Genomic DNA, 20,056 nt, shown 5'->3' on the forward strand with positions numbered 1-20,056 from the left:
AAAGATACTCCTCGAGAAGAGCAACTCCAAGACACATAATTGCCAGATTCACCAAAGTTGAAATGAAGGAAAAAATCTGGGCAGCCAGAGAGAAAGGTCGGGTTACCCACAAAGGGAAGCCCATCAGACTAACAGCAGATCTCTCGGCAGAAACTCTACAAGCCAGAAGAGAGTGGGGGCCAATATTCAACATTCTTAAAGAAAAGAATTTTAAACCCAGAATTTCATATCCAGCCAAACTAAGTTTCGTAAGTGAAGGAGAAATAAAATCCTTTACAGATAAGCAAATGCTTAGAGATTTTGTCACCACTAGGCCTGCCTTACAAGAGACCCTGAAGGAAGCACTAAACATGGAAAGGAACAACCGGTACCAGCCATTGCAAAAACATGCCAAAATGTAAAGACCATCGAGGCTAGGAAGAAACTGCATCAACTAACGAGCAAAATAACCAGTTAATATCATAATGGCAGGATCAAGTTCACACATAACAATATTAATCTTAAATGTAAATGGACTAAATGCTCCAATTAAAAGACATAGACTGGCAAACTGGATAAAGAGTCAAGACCCATCAGTCTGCTGTATTCAGGAGACCCATCTCACACGCAGAGACATACATAGGCTCAAAATAAAGGGATGGAGGAAGATTTACCAAGCAAATGGAGAACAAAAAAAAGCAGGGGTTGCAATACTAGTCTCTGATAAAACAGACTTTAAACCATCAAAGATCAAAAGAGACAAAGAAGGCCATTACATAATGGTAAAGGGATCAATTCAACAGGAAGAGCTAACTATCCTAAATATATATGCACCCAATACAGGAGCACCCAGATTCATAAAGCAAGTCCTTAGAGACTTACAAAGAGACTTAGACTCCCATACAATAATAATGGGAGACTTCAACACCCCACTGTCAACATTAGACAGATCAACGAGACAGAAAGTTAACAAGGATATCCAGGAATTGAACTCATCTCTGCAGCAAGCAGACCTAATAGACATCTATAGAACTCTCCACCCCAAATCAACAGAATATACATTCTTCTCAGCACCACATCATACTTACTCCAAAATTGACCACGTAATTGGAAGTAAAGCACTCCTCAGCAAATGTACAAGAACAGAAATTATAACAAACTGTCTCTCAGACCACAGTGCAATCAAACTAGAACTCAGGACTAAGAAACTCAATCAAAACCGCTCAACTACATGGAAACTGAACAACCTGCTCCTGAATGACTACTGGGTAAATAACGAAATGAAGGCAGAAATAAAGATGTTCTTTGAAACCAATGAGAACAAAGATACAACATACCAGAATCTCTGGGACACATTTAAAGCAGTGTGTAGAGGGAAATTTATAGCACTAAATGCCCACAAGAGAAAGCAGGAAAGATCTAAAATTGACACTCTAACATCGCAATTAAAAGAACTAGAGAAGCAAGAGCAAACAAATTCGAAAGCTAGCAGAAGGCAAGAAATAACTAAGATCAGAGCAGAACTGAAGGAGATAGAGACACAAAAAACCCTCCAAAAAATCAATGAATCCAGGAGTTGGTTTTTTGAAAAGATCAACAAAATTGACAGACCACTAGCAAGACTAATAAAGAAGAAAAGAGAGAAGAATCAAATCGACGCAATTAAAAATGATAAAGGGGATATCACCACCGACCCCACAGAAATACAAACTACCATCAGAGAATACTATAAACACCTCTACGCAAATAAACTGGAAAATCTAGAAGAAATGGATAATTTCCTGGACACTTACACTCTTCCAAGACTAAACCAGGAAGAAGTTGAATCCCTGAATAGACCAATAGCAGGCTCTGAAATTGAGGCAATAATTAATAGCCTACCAACCAAAAAAAGTCCAGGACCAGATGGATTCACAGCTGAATTCTACCAGAGGTACAAGGAGGAGTTGGTACCATTCCTTCTGAAACTATTCCAATCAATAGAAAAAGAGGGAATCCTCCCTAACTCATTTTATGAGGCCAACATCATCCTGATACCAAAGCCTGGCAGAGACACAACAAAAAAAGAGAATTTTAGACCAATATCCCTGATGAACATCGATGCAAAAATCCTCAATAAAGTACTGGCAAACCGGATTCAGCAACACATCAAAAAGCTTATCCACCATGATCAAGTGGGCTTCATCCCTGGGATGCAAGGCTGGTTCAACATTCGCAAATCAATAAACATAATCCAGCATATAAACAGAAACAAAGACAAGAACCACATGATTATCTCAATAGATGCAGAAAAGGCTTTTGACAAAATTCAACAGCCCTTCATGCTAAAAACGCTCAATAAATTCGGTATTGATGGAACGTACCTCAAAATAATAAGAGCTATTTATGACAAACCCACAGCCAATATCATACTGAATGGGCAAAAACTGGAAAAATTCCCTTTGAAAACTGGCACAAGACAGGGATGCCCTCTCTCATCACTCCTATTCAACATAGTGTTGGAAGTTCTGGCTAGGGCAATTAGGCAAGAGAAAGAAATAAAGGGTATTCAGTTAGGAAAAGAAGAAGTCAAATTGTCCCTCTTTGCAGATGACATGATTGTATATTTAGAAAACCCCATTGTCTCAGCCCAAAATCTCCTTAAGCTGATAAGCAACTTCAGCAAAGTCTCAGGATACAAAATTAATGTGCAAAAATCACAAGCATTCTTATACACCAGTAACAGACAAACAGAGAGCCAAATCAGGAATGAACTTCCATTCACAATTGCTTCAAAGAGAATAAAATACCTAGGTCCAACTTACAAGGGATGTGAAGGACCTCTTCAAGGAGAACTACAAACCACTGCTCAGTGAAATAAAAGAGGACACAAACAAATGGAAGAACATACCATGCTCATGGATAGGAAGAATCAATATCGTGAAAATGGCCATACTGCCCAAGGTAATTTATAGATTCAATGCCATCCCCATCAAGTTACCAATGAGTTTCTTCACAGAATTGGAAAAAACTGCTTTAAAGTTCATATGGAACCAAAAAAGAGCCCGCATCTCCAAGACAATCCTAAGTCAAAAGAACAAAGCTGGAGGCATCACGCTACCTGACTTCAAACTATACTACAAGGCTACAGTAACCAAAACAGCATGGTACTGGTACCAAAACAGAGATATAGACCAATGGAACAGAACAGAGTCCTCAGAAATAATACCACACATCTACAGCCATCTGATCTTTGACAAACCTGAGAGAAACAAGAAATGGGGAAAGGATTCCCTATTTAATAAATGGTGCTGGGAAAATTGGCTAGCCATAAGTAGAAAGCTGAAACTGGATCCTTTCCTTACTCCTTATACAAAAATTAATTCAAGATGGATTAGAGACTTAAATGTTAGACCTAATACCATAAAAATCCTAGAGGAAAACCTAGGTAGTACCATTCAGGACATAGGCATGGGAAAAGACTTCATGTCTAAAACACCAAAAGCAACGGCAGCAAAAGCCAAAATTGACAAATGGGATCTAATTAAACTAAAGAGCTTCTGCACAGCAAAAGAAACTACCATCAGAGTGAACAGGCAACCTACAGAATGGGAGAAAATTTTTGCAATCTACTCATCTGACAAAGGGCTAATATCCAGAACCTACAAAGAACTCCAACAAATTTACAAGAAAAAAACAACCCCATCAAAAAGTGGGCAAAGGATATGAACAGACATTTCTCAAAAGAAGACATTCATACAGCCAACAGACACATGAAAAAATGCTCATCATCACTGGCCATCAGAGAAATGCAAATCAAAACCACAATGAGATACCATCTCACACCAGTTAGAATGGCCATCATTAAAAAGTCAGGAAACAACAGGTGCTGGAGAGGATGTGGAGAAATAGGAACACTTTTACACTGTTGGTGGGATTGTAAACTAGTTCAACCATTATGGAAAACAGTATGGCGATTCCTCAAGGATCTAGAACTAGATGTACCATATGACCCAGCCATCCCATTACTGGGTATATACCCAAAGGATTATAAATTATGCTGCTATAAAGACACATGCACACGTATGTTTATTGCGGCACTATTCACAATAGCAAAGACTTGGAATCAACCCAAATGTCCATCAGTGACAGATTGGATTAAGAAAATGTGGCACATATACACCATGGAATACTATGCAGCCATAAAAAAGGATGAGTTTGTGTCCTTTGTAGGGACATGGATGCAGCTGGAAACCATCATTCTTAGCAAACTATCACAAGAACAGAAAACCAAACACCGCATGTTCTCACTCATAGGTGGGAACTGAATAATGAGATTACTTGGACTCGGGAAGGGGAACATCACACACCGGGGCCTATCATGGGGAGGGGGAAGGGGGGAGGGATTGCATTGGGAGTTATACCTGATGTAAATGACGAGTTGATGGGTGCTGACGAGTTGATGGGTGCAGCACACCAACATGGCACAAGTATACATATGTAACAAACCTGCACGTTATGCACATGTACCCTAGAACTTAAAGTATAATAATAATAATAAATAAATTAAAAAAAAAAAAAGAATGTTGAATATTGGCCCCCACTCTCTTCTGGCTTGTAGAATTTCTGTTGAGAGATCTGCTGTTAGTCTGATGGGCTTCTGTTTGTGGGTAATGAGACCTTTCTTTCTGGCTACCCTTAACATGTTTTCCTTCATTTCAACCTTGGTGAATCTGATGATTATGTGTATTGAGGTTGCTCTTCTCGAGGCATATCTTTGTGGTGTTCTCTGTATTTTCTGAGTTTGAATGTTGGCCTGCCTTGCTAGGTTGGGGAAGTTCTCCTGGATAATATCCTGAAGAGTATTTTCCAACTTGGCTCCATTCTCCCTGTCACTTTCAGGTACACCAATCAAACATAGATTTGGTCTTTTCACCTAGTCCCATATTTCTTGGAGGCTTTGTTCATTTCTTTTTACTCTGTTTGCACTAAACTTCTCCTCTTGCTTTATTTCATTAATTTGATCTTCAGTCACTGATACCCTTTCTTCCACTTGATGGAATAGGCTATTGAAGCTTTTCTGCATGTGTCATGTAGTTCTTGTGCCATGGTTTTCAGCTCCATCAGGTCATTTAAGGTCTTCTCTACAGTGTTTATTCTAGGTAGCCATTCGTCTAATCTTTTTTCAAGGTTTTTAGCTTCCTTGCGATGGGTTCGAACATCCTTCTTTGGCTTGGAGAAGTTTGTTATTACCGACCTTCTGAAGCCTACTTCTGTCAGCTCATCAAAGTCACTCTCTGTCCAGCTTTGTTCCATTGCTGGTGAGGAGCTGAGATCCTTTGGAGAAGAGGCACTCTGGTTTTTAGAATTTTCAGCTTTTCTGCTATAATTTCTCCCATCTTGGTGGTTTTATCTACCTTTGGTTTTTGATGCTGGTAACCTACAGATGGGGTTTTGGTGTAGATGTCCTTTCTGTTGATGTTAATGCTATTCCTTTCTGTTTCTTAGTTTTCTTTCTAAGAGTCAGGTCCCTCAGCTGCAGGTCTGCTCAAATGCCATGCTGGGAGAACCACTGCTGTCTTCAGAGCCTTCAGACAGAGATGTTTAAGTCTGTAGAAGTTTCTGCTGCCTTTTGTTCAGCTATGCCCTGCCCCCAGAGGTTGGGTCTATAGAGGCAGCAGGCCTTGCAGAGCTGCAGTGGGCTCCGCCCAGGTGGAGCTTCCCCAGTTGCTTTGTTTACCTCCTCAAGCCTCAGCAATGGTGGATGCCCGTCCCCCTGCCAGGGTGCTGCCTGGCACGTTGATCTCAGACTGCTGTGCCAGCAGTGAGCAAGGCTCCATGGGTGTGGGAACTGCCAAGCCAGGCGCAGGATATTATCTCCTGGTGTGCCATTTGCTAAAACGGTTGGAAAAGTGCAGTATTTGGGCAGGAATGTCCCAATTTTCCAGGTACAGTCTGTCACAGCTTCCCTTGGCTAGGAGAGGGAAATCCCCCGACCCCTTGCGTTTCCCGGGTGAGGTGATGCCCTGCCCTGCTTTGGCTCGCCTTTTGTGGGCTGCACCCACTGTCCAACCAGTCCCAATGAGAACCAGTTGCCTCCGTTGGAAATGCAGAAATCACCATCTTCTGTGTTGATCACGCTGGAAGCTGCAGTCGGGAGCTGCAGTCCAGAGCTGTTCCTATTTAGCCATCTTGGAACGGAGGAGGAAAAGATCTGGCTTTTTAAAAGTGTGTAGCACCTCTCCTCCTTTCTCCACCTCCTCCCCTGGCTGAGTAAGACGTGCCTGTTTCCCCTTTGCCTTCTGCCATGATTGTAAGTTTCCTGAGGCCTTCCCCAGCCGTGCTTTCTGTACAGCTTGTGGAACTGTGAGCCAATTAAACCTTTTTTCTTTATAAATTACCCAATCTCAGGTATTTCTTTATAGCAGTATGAGAACAGACTGATACAGAGATGCACACACAAACCTGTACATGAATGTTCATAGTCCCTTTATTCATTATATCCCCAAACTGGAAACAATCCAGATGTCCTTCAGTGAAGGGATGACAAAACAAACTGTAGTATTGCCATCCTGGGAAGTACGTCTCAGCAATAAAAAAGGAAAAAAAACTCCAGATGCAAGCCACAGCTTGACTGAATCTCCAGAAAATGATGCTGAGTGAAAAAGAGCCAATCTCAAGAGGTTTCATAGTGTTTGAATCTGTTTATATAACATTCTCAAAATGACAAAGTTGTAGATCTGGAGAACAGATGTTAGTGGTTGCTAGGGGACAGGGATGGGGAGCACAGTAGTGGGTGGATATGAATACAAAGAGGGAGCAGGAAGGAGTGCTGTTGTGGTGATAGATTTTAGATGCATAAGATCCAGATCTCCTAGGAGCATCCCTCCTAGAAAACCCATCTCTGGTCAAGATTTAGGTTGGCTCCATGAGGAAACACTCATGGCCCTAAGGCTGACCTTTGGTGACCCCATGCTTCTTGGATCATGGCTCATGACCCCAGCGATCCACTCACCTGTGATAATCAATGCCACATTGAGGCTAGAGTGCGGTGGTGCAATCATAGCTCACTGCATCATCAAACTCCTGGACTTAGGTGATCCTCCCACCTCAGCCCCCTGAGTAGCTGGGACTACAGGTATGCACTACCATGTCTCACTTTTTTTTTTTTTGTTTTAGAGATGAGGTCTTGCTGTTGCCCAGGCTGGTCTCTAACTCCTGGGCTCAAGTGATCCTCCTGCCTTCGCCTCCTCCTAAAGCACTGAGATTGGAGGTGTGAGCCAGAATGCCTGGACAGATTATATCTTGATTGTGGTGGTGGATGAATAAATCTATACATTCGATGAAATTGCATAAAACTACACACACACACACACAAACACGTGGGTATAGGTTTAAGGCCTTGTGAAAACTGAGTAAGGTCTATAGTCTTGTGAACTGGTCAGTTTCCTGGTGTTGATAATGTACTATAATTATGCAAAATGTCACCACTGGGGAAGCAGGGTGAAGGTTACTCTGGACTATTTTTCCAAATTTGAATTATTTCAAAAGAAGAAATTAAAAAAAATAACAGACAACCCCCAGTGGAATAAACAGAATTGTCTAGTGATGACTCCAGGGCTCCCTCTCTTTCTCATACTGGGAGGGACTGTGCTTAGACTCAGCTTCTCACTGGATCAGGAGCCTCTAAGAATTCCAAGTGCTTGGCAGGCTGGCATTTTATAGAACTTTCCTTAAGCATGTGGCACCCAAGCTTGGAATACTTGGCACCTGGGTCTAAAATTTTTATTTCTCTCCTGCAAAGCCACTCTCATCTTTGCCTTATAAAAAGGAGAGCGACCCAGGGGAGTTCCATGTCGTGCAGCCAACTCCAATGGTGTATCCATCTGGGCCTCTGCCTAGGATGCATCTCTACTGGGTATGCAGAGAAGGAGACCCTGTTTTTGCTGATCCCTCTCGCTGTGAGTTCTAGCCTGCAGTGGGTGATGCATGTTGCTGTGTGTCCAAGCTTTAGTTCCAAAGACCTGAAGAGGGAAAGAGAAGTAGCCACTCAAATAAATGGTGAAAGAGCATTCCAGGCAGAAGGAAGAGCAATGGCCAAACCCCCTAGGACTCGAATGTGCCTCGCATGTTGAAGGAACAGCAGAAGGGCCTGACCAAGTCTGAAATACAGTGAGCCAAGGCCATAATAGTATGAGAGGAGGTGGGGAGAATTTATGGAGATCTAAAGAAGTCACGTACATAGGCCTGGGGCATCCACTGTAAAGACATTGACTTTTATTCTGAGTAAGATGGGAAACCAGTGGAGGGTTTTAGGCATAGTGGTGACATTTACCATAGCTTTTAACAGGATCCCTCTACTCACTGTGCTGGGATAGACTCTTAGGGTTGGGATGTGGGGTTGGAGAGAGGCAAGGGCAGAAGCAAGAAGCTGAGTTAGGAGGCTGTTACAGATGTCCAGTGAGAGACAGTGGTGACTTGGACCAGAGTAGTGGCAGTGGAGATGGGGCAAGTGGTAAGTTTGTGAAGATACTCTGAAGTAAAGCCAATAAGCTTTGCTGATGCTCTCCATATAGTGTGCAAGAAAAGGGAAGGAGTCAGAGATACCTGACTCATGACCAGAGGGTTAAAGGTAAAGGGCTACCCAATGGCTAATAGGTTGAGCAGAGAGGCTGCAGTGGAGTGAGCTGCCCTTTACCAATGGTGTGGTAGAGATGTATTCATTACCGTGGGCCGAGTGGAATCTGGTGATTGCTTAGATGTGAAAGGGACCCAATCTAGGTCCAGCAATTCTAGCAGAGAAAGATGTTGGGGTTGGTGGGCAAGGGTCATGTTTTTTGGAAGCCAGGGTTGTGAAGACAGTTTCATGAAGCCTGTAGGAGAAGGCAGTGCTGTCTGAGGGAACCACAGGTGGGAGATCTCCATGGCAACAAACAAGCAGACAGAAGGAGCCTGTGTCTCTGATGAGTATGCAGCTGCCATGCCAGACCAACACCACCCACCTGGATTTGATATGAGCGAAACGTCAACTTCCATTTTGTTGATTGCAATTTGGGGTTTTCTGCCATTTCCAGCTGAACCTAATACTAATTTACTAATTTTATTCAAGCTCTTTCAGAGAAAAGAACAATAATAGAGAAAGCTACGCGACTCCTCTTATGAGACAAAAAATGTAATAGGTGCTATTCAAAGACAGTTATAAGCCGCTTTCACATTTGAAGCTTGATGTAAATTCTAAAAAATGAAAGAAAGGAAGATAGGAAGGGAAAGAAAGGAAGAACACACTAGATATTATATTAAAGCACCATATTAAAAAAAACATATTACATATGACCAGGTTAAAAATTTCCTGGGAGCACAATGGTGGCTTAACATTAAGAAATCTGTTTATGTAACATACCAGCTTAACAGGGTAAAAGAGAAAATAGGACCTAAAGATCATCTTCAGAGATTTCAGAAAAAAAGCACTTAATAAAACACCACCCATGTGTGCTTTTTTAAAAAGATTATTTCTTTAGAACTACAAGGGAACTTTCTTTGATGGGTAACTGAATCACCTGAGAAGCTTGGTAAAAATACAAAGGTCCAGACCCTTTCTTTTTTAAACAAACTTGGCATCTGTGTTCTTTTTAGTTCTTGAAGTGATTCTGACATACACCAAGTTTGAGAATCATTAGTGTAGAAATTACAACAAACATCACATTTAATGGTGAAACTTTAGCTATAGTCTCATTAAAGTCAGAAACAAGGTGAGGATGACTGCTTTCATCTCTAGTGGTCCTAGCCACTATATTAAGAAGAGAAGAAATAAGAATTATAAGAATTGGTTCCATATGAATTTTAGGATTTTTAAAAAATTTCTTTGAAGAATGTCACTGATATTCTGATAGGGAATGCATACATTCTGTAGATTGCTTTGGGCAGTGTGGTCATTTTAACAATATTAATTATTCTGATTCATGAGCATGAGATGTACTTCCATTTGTTTGTATCCTCTTGGATTTATTTCATCAGTGTTTTGTATCTTTCCTTGTAGCGGTCTTCTCCCTTCTTGGTTAAATTTATTTCTATGTATTTTACTTTTTTGTAACTATCGTAACTAGAATTTTCTTCTTGATTTCTTTTTTAGCTAGTTTGTCTTTTGTGTATGGAAAGGCTACTGATTTTTGTAAGTTAATTTGTATCCTGCAACATTACTGAATTTACTTATCAGTTCTAAGAGATTTTTGGTAGAGTGTTTAGGTTTTTCAGTGTACAAGATCATGTCATCCACAGACATTTTGACTTCCTCCACTCCAGTTCGTGTGCCTTTTCTTTCTCTTGCCCATGGCTCTGGGTAGGGCTGTCAGTACTGTATTGAATAAGAGTGGTGAGAGTGGGCATCTTGTCTTGTTCCAGGTCTTAGAGAAAAAGCTTTCCACTTTGCCTCACTGAGTGTGTTGTTAGCTATAAATCTGTCATCTATGACCTTTATTGTGTTGAAGTACTTCCTTTTTATTGAGAGTTTTCATCGTGAAGGAATGTTGAATTTTATCAGATGCTTTTTCTGCATTTATTGAGATGATCATATGGTTTTTGTCTTTTCTGTTGATGTGATGTAACATATTTATTAATTTGTGTATGTTGAACCATCCTTGCATCCCTAGGATAAATCCCACTTGATCATGATGTATTATCTTTTTGATGTGTTGTTGGATTCTGTTTGCTAGTATTTCATTGAAGATTTTTGCATCTATGCTCACCAGGGATATTGGCCTATAAATTTTTTGCTGTGTCCTTGTCTGGTTTTGTTATCATGGTTATGCTGGTCTTATAGAATGAGTTAGGGAGACTTCCCTCCTCTTCAACTTTTTTGGAACAGTTTGAGAAGATTTTTTATTCTTTTTAAACATCTTGGTAGAATTCAGCAGTGAAGTCATGTGGTCCTGGGCTTTTATTTGTTGAGTCACTTTTTATTACTGATTCAATCTCATTACTTGCTATTGGTCTGTTCAGGTTTTCTATTTCTTCTTGGTTCACTCTTTGTAGGTTGTATTGTCTAGGATTTTTTCCAATTCTTCTAGCTTTTCAAATTTATTGGTATATAGTTGTTCATAATCATCTGCAATGATGCTTTGTATTTCTGTGGTATCCATTGTGACATCTCCTTTTTCATCTCTGATTCATTTATTTGTGTCTTCTCTCTTTTTTCTTTGTTAGTCTAGCTAATAGTTTGTTGATTTCATTTATCTTTTTAGGAAATCAACTTTTTGTTTCATTGATCTTTTGCATTTTTTTAGTCTCAGTGCCATTTATTTCTCCTCTGATCATTATTAGTTCTACTAATTTTGGGTTTGCTTTGTTCTTTCCTAGTTCCTTGAGATGTGTAATTAGATTATTTATTTGAAGTCTTTCTACTTTTTTGATGTAGTTATTTATTGCTATAAACTTGCCTCTTAATACTGATTTTGCTGTGTACCATAGGTTTTGATATATTGTATTTCTATTTGTTTCAAGAAATTTTTAAATTTCCTTCCCAATTTCTTAACCCATTGGTTGCTCAGGAGCATGTTTAATTTTCACTTATTTGTATAGTTTCAAATGTTTCTCTTGTTAGTGATTTCTAATTTTATTCTGTTGTCATCAGATATTTGGTATGATTTCAACTTTTAAAAATTTATTGAGAATTCTTTTGTGTCCTAACATATGGTCAGTCCTACAGAATGTTTCATGTGCTGATAAAAGGAATGTGTATTCTGTAGCTGTTGGATGAAATGTTCTTAGGTCCATTTGTTCTGTGGTGTAGTTTAATTCCGATGTTTCTTTGCCAATTTTCTGCCTAGCTTATCTGTCCAATGCTGAGAGTGGGGTGTTGAAGTCCCCAACTATTATTATATTGGGGTCTTTCTCTCCTTTTAGATCTAATAATATTTGCTTTATATGCATGGGTGCTCCAGTATTGGGTGTATATATACTTTCAATTGTTATGTTTCTTGCTGAATTGATCCCTTTATTATTATATAATGTCCGTTTTTGCTTTTTAAATAGCTTTTGGCTTAAAGTCTATTTTATCTAAGTATAGCTACTCCTGCTCGCTTTTGGTTTCTGTTTGTGTATAATATATTTTCCCATCCCTTCACTTTCAGTCTATGTGTGTCTTTACAGGTATATTTCTTATAGGTAGCATATATTTGGGTCTTGTTTTTAAACCATTCAGTTAGTCTAGATCTTTTATTTGGGGAATAGCTAAAGTAATTCTGAACAAAAAGAACAAAGCTGGTGGCATCACACTACCAGACTTAAAAATATACTACAAAGCTATAGTAATCAAAATAGCATGGTGCTGGCATAAAAGACACATAGACCAACAGAACAGAATACAGAACCCAGAGATTAATGCACATATCTATAGCAAACTGATTTTTTGGCAAAGGTGCCAAGAACATTCCTTGAGGGAAGAGTAGTATCTCCAATAAATGGTGCTGGTAAAACTGGATATCCATATACAGATGAATGAAGCTAGAGCCCCCACCTCTTGCCATATACAAAATTAACTCAAACTAGATTAAAGACCTAAATGTAAGATCCAAAACTATAAAACTACTAGACGAAAACATGGGGAAATGCTTCAGGATATTGTTCTGGGAAATATTTTATGAGTAAGACATCAAAAGCACAGGCAACAAAAACAAATGGGATTATGTCCATTAAAAAGCTTCTGTGCAGCAAAGGAAACAGTCAATAGAGTGTAAGACAACCTACAAAATGGGAGAAAATATTTGTAAACTATTCATCCAACAGGGGATTAATATCCAGAATATATAAGAAACCCTAACATCTCAACAGCAAAGAGATACTTTGATACAGGCATGCAATGTGAAATAAGCACATCATAGAGAATGGGGTATCCATCCTCTCAGGTATTTATCCTTTGAGTTACAGACAATCCAATTACATTCTCTAAGTTATTTAAAAATATACAATTAAGTTATTGACTATAATCATGCTATTGTGCTATCCAATAGCAGGTCTTGTTCATTCTTTCTTTTTTTGGTACCTATTAACTATCCCTGCCCCTCCAGTCCCCCAGTACCCTTCTCAGCTTCTGCTAACCATCCTTCTACTCTCTGTGTCCATGAGTTCAATTGATTTGATTTTTAGATCCCACAAAAAAGTGAGAACATGTGGTTTGTCTTTCTGTCCCTGGCTTATTTTACTTAAAACGATGATCTTCAGTTCCATCCATGTTGTTGCAAATGACTGGATCTCATTCTTTTTTATGGCTGAATAATATTCCACTGTGTGCACATACCACATTTTCTTTATCAATTCATCTGTTGATGGGCAATTAGGTTGCTTCCAAATATTAGCTGCTGTCAACTTTACTGAATTTATCAGTTCTAATAGATTTCTTGTGGAGTCTTTAGGTTTTTCCGAATATAAGATCATATCATCAACAAATAAAGATAATTTGACATCTTCCTTTGCAATTTGGATGCCCTTTATTTCCTTCTCGTTTGATTGCTCTAGCTAGGACTTCTAGTACTATGTTGAATAACAGTGGTGACAGTGAGCATCCTTGTTGTGTTCCAGATCTTAGAGGAAAGGCTTTTAGTTTTTCCCCATTCAGTGTGATACTAGCTGTGGGTCTGTTGATCACTATATTTTGTATGTATTGAAACATCACTATGTACCCCATAAATATGTACAATTAGTATGGGTCAGTTAAAAAGATAAAATATTTAACAAGTATGAGAATTGGAAAGGGACAAAGTTGTCCATATTTGCAGGCAATATGATTATACAAAAAGCCCAAGAAGATTATTTAGAACGAATAGAGTTCAGCAAGCTTGAGAGATAAGACTTACATAAATAAGCAGTGTTCCTAATATTCGTAATAACCCATTATAAAGTACATGAGAAACAATCTATTCACAATAGCAACAGAAACTATAAAGTATCTAGGAATAAATATTATAAAATATGGGCATACACTTTGTGTAGAAAATTATAAAAACCTTATGGAAGGGCACAAATACCCAAATTAAAGGAGAGCTGTATTATATTTATGAAAGGAGATGTCTCTTCTTTCTAAAAATAGAAATCAAATGCCATTCTTATCAAAATCCTAGTAGGTTTTGTTCGGATATGATGATAGGAAAGACTAGACTAGCTGGTCTTAGAATTCATATGTGAGAGTGAAATGTAAGAACAAAGATAATTTTGAAGAAAAGGAACAAGAAAGGGAGTAAGATCTTAATACTTATTATAAAGTAATACAAATTAAAAGACAGTGTGGCATTGGTACAGAGCTAGATGAAATGACTAACAAATCAGAAAAGAGAGTCCAGAAACAGACCTGTGCAATTAAAGAAATTCCATTATGACAAATTGGGAGACCCCTCTCCCTTTGGGAGAAAGGATGGTCTATTCTAGAGCTGTGCAATAGAAATACAATGTATTTGTATTTCTACACATTTGTAACTTAAAATTTTCCAGTAGCACATTTCAAAAAGTAAAAAGAAACAGGTGAAATAAATTTTAGTAATATATTTTAACACAAAATATCCAGAATATTATTTAAACTTGTAATCAGTATTAAATTATTGACATATTCTGTACCGAGTCTCAGCATGTATTCCTCTTATTATTGCCCAGGCTGGAGTGCAATGACACGATCTCGGCTCACCACAACCTCCACCTCCCAGGTTCAAGTGATTCTCCTGCCTCAGCCTCCTGAGTAGCTGGGATTACAGGCAGGTGCCACCACACCTAGCTAATTTTGTATTTTTAGTAGAGACAGAATTTCTCATGTTGGTCAGGCTGGTCTCGAGCTCCCGACCTCAGGTGATCCACCTGCCTTGGCCTTCCAAAGTGTTGGGATTATAGGCATGAGCCACAATTCTGTCCCCACCCTCCCAAAAAAAAAGAAATCCAGTATGTATTATACACACAGTACATCTGGATTTGGACAAGTCACATTTCAAGTGCTCAAAAGCTTACATGTGACTAGTAGTTACAGTATTGGATAGCACAGCTCTGTTCCATAAATTGCACTAAGATAATTTATTGAACAGAGCTGCACTAAGATAGGTTGGTATTCACATGGAAAAAAAATAGACTCCTACCTTGCACTAAAATTTCAGACATCAATGTGAAAAGCATAATTTGAATATTTTTACAAAAAATATAAAAAATACCTTTATGATTTAAGGGTCAGGATAAGAAACATAAAGCATAAACTATAAAAAACAATTGATCCTTTATATTGGGAGAAGATATATGATGCACATGATTGATCAAGAAACAGCTTGGAATTTATAAAGAACTCCAACAAATCAGTAGATGTAGAGAAAAAACTCAATAGAGAAATGGTAAAAGTTATGAATGGCCAGTTCATAGAAGAGACAATTAAGTGGCCATTAAACCAGAAAAGATGCTCAACTTCAGTGGTAAGCAAAGAAATGCAAATTAAAACCAAAAGATGTCATTTTATACCAACAGAGTAGCAAAATATTTAAGTCGGGTAACGCCAAGTGTTCATAAGGATACAAAGAGACAGGAACTCTCAAACACTGCTGATGAGAGAGAGTATAAATTGGCACAGTCACTTTGGGGAGCATCTAGCAAAGCTCTTGATATGCATCCCTCACAGTCTAGCAATTCCAATCTGGCACATGCAGACTTTAACAAAAACATTCATGGAAATGCTGTTTTCAATAGAAAAGAAGGAAACTGAATACCTACTAGTAGCAGAGGGATAAATTACCTAGTAAAATATTTTAGAACAGCTAAAATGAATGAAGTAGGTCTATGAGTGTCAACATGGACACATTTCAAAAACATAGGGAGAATTAAAAAGTTGTAGAATGTTAATATAGAGTATGATACCATTTCTATAAAACATGGCATAGATTGAACATACACAGTAAGAATATAAAAAGTGCCAAGGAATGAGGAAGAATAAATAGGCAAGTCCTTTATTCTGATTTTTAAAATTGTTTTAATGCCATGCAAGTATGACAGATGTGAAGATTTTAAAGAGCTGAATGGCAGAGTGATTGGCATGTTCATCAGGGACCTTGGCCATGAGCAATAGATCACATGCTAGCTGGTTTAAGCAGAAGGGATTTGTTACAGGGCATTAGGTAGCAAACTGAATCTTAAGGATAATTTGGATTTGTTGACAGATAGCATTCAAAGCCAGAGTGAATGTGATTGGCTAGGGAGAAAGTAGGGTGAGAAGCAGCCTTGGAGGATGCATCAGGGACTTGTATGTTTGGGCAGAGGAGCCTGAGCAGAGGATGAGGGACAGGTTGTACCGAGGGGTGTGAGGGTGTGTGAAGGAGCCTCCATACCTGCTGCATGTCATCTGGCCTCAGTGATAGACCTGTGAGGTTGGTGAGTGGGGCCTTGATCTGTGACTGAGCCAGGTCTTGTGTCTCTAAATCCAGTGTCTTGATCTGTGACTGAGCGAGGTCTTGCGGCTCTAAATCCAGTGCTCCACAGGAACACTTGATATGCATCCACAGGAACACTGGATTTAGAGCCACAAGACCTGGCTCAGTCACAGATCAAGGCTATTAACATTTGGAACTAGGCCTCCTTAACTCACCCTTCAGCATGTACTTTCTGCACAGTAACTGTTGTCCATTGTTTGGAGCTGTGGTTAACGTCTCAACTCTTTCCACCATATCACTCTGCATGGGACAGGTGTGGCTTCACTTCCAAAGTTCATTGGGTAGTAATAGTTACCATTCATGAAACTCTCTCATTTGCTAGACAGCCATAAGTGATGGTGCCTTATCACTGTGAAGAAGGGATACTAATGGTTAAGCATTCTCAAACATTTCCCCAAGCTGTTGTGTATTTTAGAAAAGCATTTGCTTACCTACTTTGTTCTCCAAATATGCTGAGTGTTGTCCACAGAGTACCTTAAGCCTCCATGAAATAGGAACTGGTATTAGTTCATTTTAATGACAAGAAAACTGAGACTTAAAAAGTAAATTAACTTTCCATAAGTCACACTATTAGAAAGAGATGGAGCTACGATTTAACAGGAGGCTGTCTGGACCCAGCACCAGACCTCCTCCTGTCTACATTGCACTAGATTCTAGCCAAATCTACCATTATCTGTGTAACCTGCAACTGAACTAGTGACTTAGATCTTCAGATTCTTCAAACTGAGTTATTTTGAAGCTTAATCATTCCTTCTGGGGAAAAGGAGAAAGAACATGCTGAAGAGTGAGTTAAGGAGGTCTGTTTCCTAAGGAAAAGCCCCTGTTCAAGGAGAAAGCTTCAATAACCAGAGTTCAGATGTTAGCCACAGCTCCAAATGACGGAAAAGAGTTAGTGTGCATTTTCAGAATCTGCTTCTCAAATTACTCCCCTCCACTACCACACAAAAATGGGACATTTGAGTGCAGTGTTTGTAGAAGGAACAAGCCATTAATTTATAAAAGTTCGGGGTTGGCTACTGTGTGCTAGCACAGTGCTGGGTAAGGGTTGGATAGGATGGTGAGCAAAGCAGATGGGATTCCAGTCCTCATGAAGCTTATAGTTTAGACAGTGTTACATTAGAGATGGAGTTGATAATATGGTTATAGGAGTGGGACCCATGGAGATCTTGGTTATGAAGGGAGGAGTGTAGGGGTGGGGAAAGTTCTCTACCACTTCTGAGAATTTGAACAACCTTCACAGTGCTGCAAAGCCCCTTTCTTTGCTAATGAGTCCTGGTTCATTTCAGGTATCCAAACACCTTGAGTAAGTTGGATCCAACCCCACGTCAGGTGTAAGTCCTGATTGCTCAATCAATGGAATTACCTGAAGGACTTGTTTTAAAAAAAAAAAAGGAAGAAAGAAAGAAAGAAAAGAAAAAGATCGCAGAATCCTTCCCCTGGATTCAGTGAGTCAGGCAAGAGAATTTGCCTTTTTAACAAGTCCCAGTTCATGCTGTTGCTGATCAAGGGATCTCACGTTGTGAACCACTGTTCTAAACTTATCCTAGTGATCTCATTCCCCTTGCTAGTGACTGGTTTAGTCACATGCATGCAATGCAATTCTGGCCAATATAAGGGATTGTATGTTGGGGAATGTCATTCAGGACCCCTATTAACTTCAGTAGGGATGGCACCAGGTTCAAGAGGCCAAAGCAAAGACCCAGAGCCAGTAAACAAGACAGAGTGTTTTTAGTAGGAAACTTATATACAGAGCAGTCCAGTGGCAGCAGGCTGGACAGGAGGACCACATGTTCTAGCGGTGGTAGGCTGGGCCGGAGAACCGCTGCTGCTTGTAAAAAGCATGCAGTTTATAGAGCTTTTTCACTTAGCACCCTTCCCCTAACAACCTCCAGTTGGCAACCTTCGTTGAACTCAAAGGGTCTTGATCCATAGGACCGGGCGGGGGCTCAGATGTTCCTCATAGATGAGAAAGTAATCTCCAGGTTTGCCACTTCCAGTTCCTCGGAAGTCCAAATACACATTCAGGTGCGTCTGCCACACAGCATCATTCTCAGGGTATGCTTAAGTAATTGCTGTCAGGTGTCGCTGTCTACCATACACAGGACTCCTAGGAAAGTTTTCCTCACTGTTAATGGGACACACAAGAGAAAGGCATTGACTTGGTGGTCTTTGTAGCCTCCTTATAACTATGTGAGCCAAAACCCAAGGGGAAATAACAATAAGCTTAGGATGGTAGAGAGAAAGACAGCACCGACCTTGGAAATGGCCCTTATGGCTAGCACCTCCTACGTTCTCTGCCTGGAGACAAATATGTAGTACCCATTCCCCTTGGAGTCCAAAACCTTTAATATGATCAGTTTCCTCTCTCTAGCCGGACTAACTTTATTGTTTAATTCTTCCAGTGCGATAAGCCTTTTCCTCGCCTCCAAATATTCAGTGTCTGGCTCATTAATAAATGCTTGATAAATACTGGTTAAAAGTTAATGTTACATTTTTAAAATGAAAGACTGATTATACACGAGATTGATAAACTTGGGAATGTATAAGCTGAGTTGGGCTTTCATAGGAGCCAGGACAGCCCAGGCAATCCTTCATCTATATGGTATGTTTCTTTCTGATGCTTTCTTCACTGTCCTTCCCTTAACCTTCTCTCTTCCTCTCTCTTCCTTTCTAGGCTGTTATCCTTGACATCTGCAACAGCCCCTCCAAGCTGTGGAGATCAGGTCATCGGGAATGCCCATTTATGGCAATGGAAGAAAGAAAAACGGGTCTCCTCCCATCCTTACCACTGCATTCTCCCACCAACACTGCTCCTGTTCTACTTCCCACAACTTAATTGTTGACAGTTTAACAGTGGGTTTCTGGAAACAGTGCTGCCTTTGTGATGGTCTAACTACCAGAGTTATTCCAATAGCAGGAATTTCAAGCCAGGTAAGGGGAGCCATGTCAGGCTGCCAGATGGTGGGGAAGACAGGTGTGGGTGAGCTGGCTTCAGACTAAAGGAAGAGGGGATCAAGTGTTGAAATCACATTTGAGAAAAGGAGTCAAGCGAACCTCATTACCCATTATGGAGCCCTGTTATATCCTTTAGTGCTATTTGGACTTGGATTGAACCTGTGACAAATCCTTTGCTTATGCTTCTTCCATCCCTGCTTCCATGTTATATCCTTTCCCCTTCTAAAATGGTAATAATGAGAAATAACTATTACTAATTACCCTAGAACATAAATTTCATTTAAGATGTCACAATCAGAATATCATCCTCAGTTTTTCAGGGCTGCAAATTACCCATGGTTATATGCAGGTAGTACTAAATGGACAGATCTGGGATCAAGCTCAGGGCTTTGTGACTTTAAAATTCTTGTTCTGCTACCCTCCAAGTGGCCTAGGGTGATTTGCCCTAAACGGTTCAGCTCTGTATGATGATGCATCCATGCAGTGGGGCTTATAGAAAGTGAATGTGGAGCCTCAGAGCCTTAATCTTGAAGCAGGCTCTCTAGAAGGAAGCTTGCAGAAGGAGTGGGGACTCAATGGGATGCTGTTTTCTCATTGTGTTTCAGTGATGACTGAAAATCTGTTGCCAACAACTATCTGGAAACAATGTTTTGACGATCCACCACCCCACCCCTCCAAACCACTTTCTTGCACATACTCCAGAA

General features: G+C 39.8%; 1 pseudogene; it reads right to left on the reverse strand.

Moving 5' to 3' along the window:
* The window catches only part of LOC102122113 (general transcription factor 3C polypeptide 6 pseudogene), a 39,460-nt pseudogene extending 22,829 nt beyond the window's left edge, over positions 1 to 16,631 (reverse strand).
* Positions 16,632 to 20,056: the final 3,425 nt, after the last annotated feature.

This window comes from Macaca fascicularis, chromosome 3, assembly GCF_037993035.2.
Source record: "Macaca fascicularis isolate 582-1 chromosome 3, T2T-MFA8v1.1".
In the NCBI taxonomy this organism is placed as follows: domain Eukaryota; kingdom Metazoa; phylum Chordata; class Mammalia; order Primates; family Cercopithecidae; genus Macaca; species Macaca fascicularis.